Below are 11,667 nucleotides of genomic sequence, written 5' to 3'. Positions count from 1 at the left end.
CAGATTTCCAGAAGATTAAAAACTCCATCGAAAGTCTGTGCAGCAGAATGAACCAATGTGAGGATAGAATTTCACATATAGAAGATAAGATTGCAATTAGTGACCAGGAAAAGAAAAATTGCTTTAAAATTGTAAGGGAACACAAGAAATCAATCCAGCAGCTGCTAGATGATGCAAAGAAGAATAACATAAGACTGATCGGAGTCAACGAAGAAACAGGAGAGAATGCAGATGACATAAAAAACTGTTCACAGAAGTGATGGCAGAAAACTTCCCAAGCAGGGGAAAAGAACTTGACATACAGATAAGTGAGGCATATAGGACTCCAGCTAGCCTTGATCAAAAAAAATCTACACAGGCATATAATAGTTAGGATACCAGAAATCCAACAGAAGAATAAAATTCTACAAGCAGTGAGAGAAAAGAAATGAATCACATACAAAGAAAAGCCATCAGAATCACAGCAGACTTCTCAATGCAAACCCTCAAGGCAAGAAGGGCTTGGAGTGATGTGTTTCAAGCCCTAAAGGAAAACAGCCTCCAACACAGATTGATGTACCCTGCAAAACTATCTTTCAAAACTGATGGAGAAATAAGATACTTTCATGATAAAGAACACCTCAGGAACTTCATGAATATGAAACCAGCACTCCAAAAAATGTTAGACAATACCCTAGGCAAAGACAGTGAGGATCACAACCCCAGGAAACCCAGCAGAATGAATCCATTGGGTGTGACAAATTAAATGCAAAGGGGGAGAATCCAACAAAAAGAAAAAGTCATGACAAGGCTTTTAAAACTTTTAACTTCATCTCCCTAATGAGGGTATAATTCAATCTTGTTATTGTACTTCTTAGTATTTTTCTGATTCTAGAGTTACACACCTTTCCTTGTGCTATACTGGCTATTTATCATCTTCTTATGTCTACATTTTAATTGGGTTGTCTATTAATGAGCTGTAAGAGTTCTTTATATATTCTGGTCATAGGTTATATGCATTGTAAATATGGTCTTCTTAAGGACTACTTTTCACTTTAATGATGTCATTTAAAGTTCTAAATTTTGACGGAATCACATTTATCCGTTTTTTTCTTTTACAAATCATGTTTTTTGTATCCTTGGTAGTTCTTGCCCACCCTAAATTCAGAAATATTTTCCCTTATAATTTCTTCTTAAAGTTTTATACTTTTAGGCTTTCAGATTTAGGTTCACAGATCCCTTCAAGTTATTTTCATGTATGGAAATAAAGGGTTGAGGTTAATTTTTTATATACGGATGCCAGGTGTTCTAATGCCATTTGCTGAAAACACTATCTCTTCCTCAGCTTTTGAATTGAGTTTATATTCTATAAAATGCTAATGTTAAATAATCTTTCAAAGCTCAGCAGACCATATATGTGTGGTTCTATTTCTAGATTCTCTGTTTTATTCCAATGATCTATATGTCTTTTCTCATATCAATACTGCCTTCATTACTGTAGCTTTAGAAGAAGTCTTAAAATTAGGTACTAAATGTCTTCCAACACTGTTTTTTTTCTTTTTTTAACTTTTCTAGGTCCTTTGTACTCCTACATAACTTTTAAATTTCAATATCCAATTCTTCATTTATAGCAAGTATACACAGACCTGAATTTTTCTATGTACCTTGTGTTTTCTAATCCTGCTAAGTTCCAATACAAGTTCTAGGGGCTCCTAGAGATTTCTTAGTATTTTCTCTGTAGATGATCATTTCATCTACATATAAAGATTTTACTTCTACCTTGCCAATCCTATGCTAATTGTGTCATTTTATTGCCAGACTATTTTGGTGGGGACTAGGTTTCAAAATTTAATGGACAGATGAAGAGTAAGCATATCTGCCCTTGTTCCCCACCTTAAAGAGAAAGCATTGTATCTTCTTCATTCATATAAGCCGTTCTCACTGGAAGTATGGAGTACAAGTCTTTAATCTGTTGAGAAGTTTCTGTTCTACTTCTAGTCTCCTGATAGCTTTTACCATGAACAGCTGTAGAATTTAGTCCAGTACTTTTTCTTCAACTAGATCATATGGCTTTTTCCTTTCCTCTGTTAAAATGATGACTTTTGGGGGTGGATCTTCCAATGCTGAACCAACACTGCCATCCCTATTACAAAACCACTTTCTACATACTGCCAGATCTGACTTCTAATAGTTTGTTTTGTTAAACAAATCTCTATCTATGTTCATACATTTTTCTTCTATTATCTTTATCCAGTTTTAGGATTAGCACAATGTTGATTTCCTAAAATGAGAGGAGAAGTGTTCCTTCTTTTTTCTGCTTTAATTGTTTGATATAATTTATCAGTTAAAATGTATATGAGCCTGCTGTTGTCATATAGGTAGGCTTTCAAGCTAGGAATATACTTTCTTTAATAGGTGCTATTCAAATTTTATATTTCCTCCAGAGTTAGTTTCATTAATTTGTACTTCTTAGAAGTTGTCAAATTTATTTCAAAAACGATTTTTGTAATATGCTTTCTATATCCTTTTAAATTCTGTAAAATCTGTGGTAATGTCTCCTAGATCTTGATATTGTAATTTAAAAACTGTATAATTGATATTGTGTAACAGGAAGAAAAGGTCTAAAGAAGAGGAGAAGTGGGAGGGGTAGGGGAAAGGAAAAAAGAGAAAAGAAAAAATATGAGAAAAGGGAAAAAATGGAAACAAAGTCTTTGCAAATAGGGAAGGGTGGAGGGGGTGAAGGAAGGGCAGGGGAATGGGGAAAAAAATAAGAAGTAAGATACTCATGTAATGGTACAAGATCCCAGTGATGAATGTAACTGTATTTTATACCTAAAATGTACTAATAAACTTAATGGAAAGAAAATATGAGAACTAACAGCACCAGTATAAGAAGACAGTTTCTGACTTATGATGGTTTAACTGACAGTTTTTCAAGTTTTCAATGGTTCAAATGGTCAGTAGGAACTGTGCTCTGAACTTCTGAATTTTGAGCATTTCCTGAGCTATGATATGTGCTATGAACCTCTCTTGCAACATTGGGCAGCAGCAGTGAGCTACAGCTCCTAGTTAGCCATGTAATCATGAGAGGAAATAACCCATATTCTACTGTACACTGTATTGCCAGTATTTTGGGGACATAGTGTTTTCACATCCCATCAAGTAGATAAAATTCCCATCTGTCTGTGTGCATGAGATACTCAATACTTCATTACCAAAAAAGCTTTGTGCTGGCTGTTTTTGCCCATCTGTAGGCTAATAGAAATATTCTGAGGACATTTAAGGTAGGCTAGTCTGAATTATAATGTTCAGTAGGTTAGGTTTATTCAATGTATTTTCAATTTAAGATTGATTTATCATGACAATCCAAATAGGTAAATAGTGAAAATTCAATAGTTAACTAAATAGGATTTTTTTTTGCAAAATTTCCCCTCTGATTTTATTAAATAAAAATATTTTGTTGCAAGTGATATGAACCCAACTCACAGTTGTTGGGAAAGAAGGTGTCTTTTTTGAATAATGAAAATATAAATTGTGTAACCAAAAGAAGAGTTGAATAACTGAACTACAGGAGGGGCAGGCTGTGTCTGACAGGAAGCAGTGCCTGCACCACTATCAGGAATCTCTCTCATTCTCCTCTCTGTATTTCTCTTTTTCTTCAGCTCACCTTCCACTACTACAGTCAGATACCATAATGTCCAATCCTCATCTTTCTTAGCTCTTTCCTTCAGAGAAAGAGTACATCTGTGATTTTAATCCTAGTTTAAAGAGTGCCAGGCAAGGATCTTGTTACATTTGGCTTTAGCGAACATCCTCTTTTAAAACTAATCACAGGAGACAATGATGGTAGGTCATGAACATTGAGAAAATCCCTAGAATTCCTAGAAGAAGAAACAGATCCAAGGGGAAGGGGAGATGCTGGTCCTATGAGAAGAAATCAGTATTGGACAGACACAGTGGCCAACATCTCAGTCTTTCAGGGTCTGGTGCAGGACAGAGGAAATTGACTTCTCTCCCCAAGATTATTTGCCATCAGGGAAATCGTGCTCCTACAGGAGACACAGGTTGCTTTTAGAGAGAGAACATGGCCTCTGGGTAGTCAAGAAATAAGTACCTACCACTTATGAAATCTCAACTTATTATGCTAAGTAAGATCTAGGTTTACTAATCTCAGCTAGTGTAATTCTCAAGCTAATTTCCTGTCAAAACCCTTTCCTCCTTCCATCAACCCTTTCCTCTTCCTCTAAGAGGTTCTACCTTATAAGCCCATTGAATGTTAGGCATATAGACTTCACCTTCTGTTTTTTTTTTCTTTTTTGCAGTAACACCTAACATTAGAGTAATGAAAAACTTTCTAACAATTATCCAATTAATTTGATGCTTATAGCAGTGCCACTAGGGGCAAGATAAATATTATCATCCTACCAGTGGAATAGATTAGAAGATACAGAAACAACTCCAGACATACTCAGCTACCTCACCTTTGACAAAGGAGTCAACCATCCTCACTGGAGGAAAGATAGCCTCTTTAATAAATGGTGTTGGAAAAACTGGATTTCAACCTGCCAAAGATTAAAACTAGACCCATACTTATCACCATGCACTAAACTAACATAGAAGTGGATTAAAGATCTAAATATTAAACCAGAAACAGTGAATTTGCTGGAAGATAAGTTAGGTAGAACTCTCAAAGACATTGGCATAGGAAAAGATTTTATGAACAAATCCTCAGAAGCACAGGAACTAGCACAAAGAATCAACTGGGATTTCATCTTATTAAAAAGCTGCAAGAGAAACCACCAAAAGAACTAAGAGACGACCCACAATGTGGGAAAAAATTTTTTACCAGCTGTCCCTTGGATAAAGGTCTACTAGGTAGAATACATAAAAAACTCAAAAAAATCAGACCCCCAAATATAAAGACCCAATTCAAAAGTGGGCATCTGAAATGAACAGACATTTCTCAGACAAAGAAGTAAAAGCAGCAAATAAATATATGAAAAAATGTTCAACATCACTGGTCATTCAAGAGATGAAGATGAAAACAACACTGAGATTCCACCTCACCCCAGAAAGAATGACTGATATCAAGAAATCAACAAATAACAAATGTGGGCAGGGCTGTGGGGAGAAAAGAACCCTTCTCCATTGTTGGTGGGAGTGCAGACTGGTGCAACCACTGTGGAAGTCAGTATGGAGATACCTCAAAAAACTATAATTAGAGGTCCCATTTGAGCCAGCTATCCCTCTGCTGGATATCTTTGCAAAAGAATTAAAAGTATCATACCACAGGGATATATGTGCACCCATGTTTATAGCGACACAGTTTGTAATAGCTAAAACTTGGAAACAGCCCAAGTGCCCATCAACTGGAGACTGGATAAAGAAGATGTGTTTTGGGTTTTTTTGAATAAAATGGAGTACTACTCAGCCATAAAGAAGGAGAAGCTAGAGACATTTATAGCTAAATGGATGCACATTGAGGCAATATTCTTAAGTGAAATAAATACGACATACATGTGTAAATACTGAATAGTTTCTCTGGTGTGAAAAAGTAAAAGTGTAAATAAGGTTCAAATGGTATAATTGATAATGGGAAATAGGAAGTAAAGGTCTAAAGGAGTAGGGGAAATGGGAAGGGTAGGGGAAAGGAAAGAAGGGAAATGAAAAAATATGAGAAAAGGAAAAAATGGAAACAAAGTCACTGTAAATAGGGAAGGGTGGGCAGGGAAATGGGGAAAAATAAGAACTAAGATATACCATGTAAAGGTACAAGATCCCAATGAGGAATGTAACTGTATTTTATACCTAAAATGTATCAATAAACTTAATGAAAATATTTTTTAAAAAAGGATTGGAAGTTGAATTTAGTTGCATTATAGGGTCATTCCATCTCTAACTCTAATATATGTTGTTTTGGGAAAGACTTATTATGTCTATTTGTTACACTTTCAAACTGGTTTGGAAAAACAAAATATATAATAAGCAATAAAATTCAACACACAAATTTTAAAAAATATTATGATCCTATTTTACAAATCATGAAGTAACTTCAAATCAGAACACAGAATTGAATGAATCAAGAGCTAAGCCTGTAATGTGATTTTTGTTTTGGATCATTATATGCTTGTTTTTCTCACTAGATTCATAAATTCCTATTAGGAGGTAAACCTTTTTCTCTATCCTATATTCAGTGATTCAGGAGACTGCAATATTGATTATGCCCCAAAGCAGGCTGTAAAGAGTTGACCCCACAATTGGCCTGTTTTGAGAAATGAGTCCAACTGAAGCCTACATGCAGAGATCAAAGTAACTCACACCCAAATCCCATTCCCACAATGAAAATTTTGTTATTAGAAGGATGATGTTCTAATTACAAGCATATATTTTGTCTATCCTGTTCCTAATTTGAGAATTCTTTGTCTTGTCCTTTATTAGTCTTGCTTACATTAGTTTCCATAGAAACCACATGATTGTACATCCTCCATGTATTCCTGCCCTTGCGTGTAGCTTACCTTTACCCCAATTGATTACGAATAAAAATGAGTGGCTTGGGCTGGCCATGGCCTTTGTTGGTTGCACTGGCATTGGTCATCTTGGCACCCTGCTTTCTCTCTTAGTTCTCTTTTAGTTTTTTTCCTTAGGCCTCCATGGTATACTGGGCAGGATAGTGGAACTTAACTGCAGGGGTCTTTAGTACAGGGAACTGCAAATTAGACTAACAAAAGACATAGTAGCAGGAGAAAATTTACATAATTTTTATTCATAATTATAGCATAACAGCTCATAGAAAGAAGTAAAGCTCAAATGTTGGGCTCAGGAGCTTACATACCATTTTAACAAAAGAAAAGGTAAATTGATTTGAGAAATGATAAACTTGGTGAAAATGACTACAAAATATATAGGGAACTAAACTAATAAGGTTTATTTTAGTAAGGTTTGTTTATGCAAACTTTTCTCAGTGTTGACTGTTTCTGGTGAAGAATACCTCTTGTCTTCCTGGTACATGGGGGAAACTTCCAAAAGGCAGATCTGAGAATTCTTTCTATACTGGTTCATTCTCATTTGCCTTCAGTTCAAAATAATCTCTATTCCAAACTGGTATATTTTGAAGTAGCATAACCTTATTATGTCATTCCTCTAAGAATTAGATCCTCCTTGGCTTCAAACCATGCTCCAATGAGCACTGAACACAGAACTATGTTGGGTATGTCACATGGTAGCCTGAGCTGTCAATAGATGACTCTGTGGGTACTCTTTTTTATCCCCCAAAAGGCTGAAGATTCAGAATTTTCTGGAGATGTCACCACATGATGCCCCATGAATCCAGAGTGCCCATAAATCCACATGTCAGGGACAACATGCTGACCATCATCATTGCTAACTGCACACAGAAAAAGTATTCTAGAAGATTCCATTCCCAGATGTTTTTAAATTTGCTAAGATATAATTAATAGAGTACATATGTAGAGTGTATACTGTAGTTTTGCAAATTTTGACATTTTAAATACCTGTGAAGCTATCATGACAGTTAATATATTGAACATATGTATCACTCCCCAAAGTTTCCTCATCCCTCTTTGCATGCCTTTCTCTCCAACTTTATCCCCTGGAAAGCTCAGATTTGCTTCCATCACTATGGATTGGTTTGAGTTTTCAAAAATCTTATATAAATGAAATCACATAGTGTCTAATTTTTTGGCTTCTATCACTCAGTATAGTTATATTGAGATTCATCCATATTTTTGTGTGCATCAATAGTTTACTCCTTTTTATTGCTGAGTAGCAGTCTACTGAATGGACATACCACAATTTGTTGAACTGGAAATAAAGCTAGCATCACATGACAGGCATCTAAAGCATCACTTCAGGAAAAACAATGTACAGAAAAGGCTATCTCATAAAAAATGCTAAAAGTGTCTGTTCTACCAGATGCATAAATCTTAACATGGAAACACACCAAATATGAAAAACAGGAGATTTGAGGCCCCCAGAAAACCATAACAATTCTCTAGCAGAACCCAAAGAAATAAATTCAGATGAAATTCATGATAAATAATTTTACAGAACAATTCCTTAAAAGCTCAATGATTTCCAAGAAAATGCAGATAAACAGTTGGAGTTGAGAGACTCAAAAACAAACTAGATCAAAAAGAAGGAAGAATATTGGAGCACAAAGACAGAGCATTCAAACTATTACATTCAGACAGAAAAAAATAGTGAAGACAGCATTCAAGACATAAAGGGACCATTAAATAAATAAATATTCATATTTTCAGAATGCCAAATGTGATGAGAAAAAAGTCAATGGTATAGAAAACTTATTCAATGAAATAATAGCAGAAAACTTCCTTTTTCAGAAAGGCATGGACATTAAGGAAGCTTATATGACACCAATTGATATGTTTGAAAAGATTTTCATCATGGCATATTTCAATCAAACAAGCAAAATCAGAAGACAAAGGAAAAAAATCTAAAATCTGCCTGAGAAGTTGCCAAGTGACATTAAGGCTATCCCCACTAGACTAATAGCAGATTTCTCAGTGGAATCCACTGGGCCAATAGGGAATAGATGTATTCCAAGCCCTGAAACAAAATAATTGCAAACATGGGTTAATATTCATATTAATTAATATTCATATTTCTTTTAGAAAAGAAGGATAGATGAAGTCCGTCCAAGACAAGCAAAAACTAAAACAATTAATGTCTGTCATACCAGTCTTATAAAAGATGCCCAGGTAAGTCCTCCATCTAGAAAAGAAAGAGATTACATGGCTCTGATCATGATAGTATGTTAAAGGATAAATCCCATCCCAAGAGTAATACACAAAAGAGAAGTTGAGGGGCCGGGGACTTAGTTCAGTGGTTCCACCGCCTGCCTCACAAGTGCAAGATCCCGAGTTTGATCCCTGATACCAAAAAACAAAAACAAAAAAGAGAAGTAGAAAAGAATTAAATATGAATACAGTAAACCGTCAAACCACAAAGATAAATGAAAGGAAGAAAGAAAAAAGAATATTCAAAAAATTAAAAGAAAATGAACAAAAACAGCATGAATGAGGCTCAACCTTTCAATGACAACCGTGAATGTAAATAGACTAAATTATCCTATAGATTACCTGAACAGATTAAAACAAAGCAACCCCAGCAATATGCTGTCTACAAGAAACTTACACCACCTGTTTTTATGGCTTCAATGGGAAGTGTCCCCCAAAGACTCATGTATGGATGGCTTGATCTCCAATGAAGCAATATTCAGAGGTAGTACCTACAGAGGTAATTAAATAATGAAGGCATTAACTTCAATAGATTAAACCATTGATAAATTCACAAATAAGTTTATTGAGAAGTAGAGCTGACTGGATGAGGTGGGTCACTAGGGGCTTGGCCTAGAAAGATCTATTCTTGTCCCTAGCTCTTTTGCCTCTGGCTGTCTTACCTTGTTCTGTTTCTTGGTTGTCATAAGCAGCTTTCCTCACCATGCTCTTCCATCATGATATTTCTGCCTGAGAGCTAGCCTACTATGGTCTGAAGCTTCTGAAACAGTGAGCCAAAATAAACCTTTAATAAAGAATTAAACTGTGCATGTCAGATATTTTGTCTCAGCAACAAAAAGCGGATTAACACACCAGAAAAGACATACAGGCTGAAAGTAATGTGTTGGGAGCAATGCTACATAATTCTAGGGAAAAATCATTTGAGTAGGCCTAGTTCTCCAGCCTACAGGCCAGCTATTGACATTCCAGACATAATTGCATTTTGGCCTTGGTTCACAACTGAGACCTCAGTGATCCCCGGATGCTGTAATCTCCTGGACAAGGGCACACTTGCCAGAGTTGCCAGGGAGGAACCAAATCTTCATCTGCATAGTTCCTCATTGTTCTTAGATTTCCACTGTCCCCCAGTCTTTTATTACACCTTGTTTATCCCAATGTGAAGTACTGAACTCTACATTTCACTTGTTACGTTTGTTTCCCCCTGTACTGAATAAAAGGTGCTGCAAGCTGGGGGGGGGGGGTGTCTTTGCCGCCCAGAGCAGCACCCAAAGCTCTGCTTCTTCTCAGTCTCATTTGCCTACCTTTCCTGTAATTCGCCGTGTGCTGCCATGGCTTGCAGGAGACTAGGACTTACTGCAGAGGTTCTGGTAACGTCCCCTTCCCCTGTTCCCTACAGTAATGGGATAAAAAACAATATTCCAAGCAATTAGAAACCTAAAGTGATCATGAATAGCTGTACTTACGTCTGACAAGATAGACTTTAAGAAAAAAAAAGTAAGAGACCAAAAAAGTTACTATACAATGAGCAAAGAATAAATTCAATAAGAAGATACACTAATTCTATACTATATGTACCTAATGTTGGAGGACACAATCAAATTTTTAAAACTATCGTATCTAAAGAGAGCAATAGGGTTCAATACAATAATAGGGGGTTCAATATCCCAGTTTCATCAATGCAAAGACCATCCAGGCAAAACAAACAAAGTAAACACCAGAATTAAGCTACACTACAGATAAAATAGATTTAACATATAAAATATTCCATCCAACAGCTGCCAAATAACTCATTCTTTTCATCAGCACAAGGAATGGTTTCTAGAATAGACCATATATTAGGCCACAAAGCAAGTCTTAAGAAATTCAAAAAAATTAAAATCAAATCCTTTATCTCTTGTGATCAAAACAGAATAAAAGTAGAAGTAAATAGCAAAAAGAATTTAGAAATTATATAAATACATTGATGCAGGACAACACAATTTGAATGAACAATGGATCACTACAAAAAGGAAAATTTAAAAATTCCTTGAAACAAATGAAAACGGAATACAACATTGCAAAGATATGAGATACAAGAAAAATAATCCTAAGAGGGAAGTTTACAGAAGTGCCTACATCAAAAACTAGAAAGATTTCAAATAAATAAACTAATAATGTATCTCAAATGTTTAGAAAAGCAAGAATAAGAACAAAAAATCTCAAATTTAGTAGAATGAAAGACAATAAGATCAGGGCAGAAGTAAATTAAACAGGGTATAAGAAGAAACACACACAAAAACAAAAGAACAGTAAAACAAAGTTGGGTTTTTGAAAATAGAAATAAAATAGGCAAACATTTAGCTAGACTAACCAAGAAGAAGAGAGAAACCAAATAAATGAAATTAGCAGTGATAAAGAAGACATTATAACAAATACCACAGATATATAGATCATTAGGGATTATTTTGAAAAAGATAGATGTCAAAGACTTGGAACACTTACAAGAAATGGACAAACTTTTAGGCACATATGACCTACCAAAATTGAACAATGAGGAGTTAAAAAACCTGAATAGACCAATAACAAGTAATGAATAGACCAATAACAAGTTACAAGATTGAATCAGTTAAGAAAACAAAATTTTCCCAACAAGGAAAAGCTGAGGACCAGATAGCTTCTCTGCTGAATTTTAATAAAATTTTAAAGAAGAAATAATGTCAATTTTTCTCAAATTATTCCATAAAATTGAAAGAAGAATTCAGACTTAGTCTATGAGGCCGGTATTACCTGTTACCAAAACCAGATAAAGTCACACACACAAAATAAGATAACTATAATAACCATATACCAATATCCCTTTATAAATATGGATGCAAAAATCAAATAAATACTAGCAAATCAAATAAAGAGCACATCAAAAAAGGTCATATAC

This window comes from Heterocephalus glaber, unplaced genomic scaffold, assembly GCF_053883595.1.
Source record: "Heterocephalus glaber isolate CG9 unplaced genomic scaffold, H.glaber_assembly_v1.0 deba00001600, whole genome shotgun sequence".
Lineage (NCBI taxonomy): Eukaryota > Metazoa > Chordata > Mammalia > Rodentia > Bathyergidae > Heterocephalus > Heterocephalus glaber.
The sequence above is the reverse complement of the archived record's forward strand: the minus strand, read 5'-3'. Positions refer to the sequence as shown.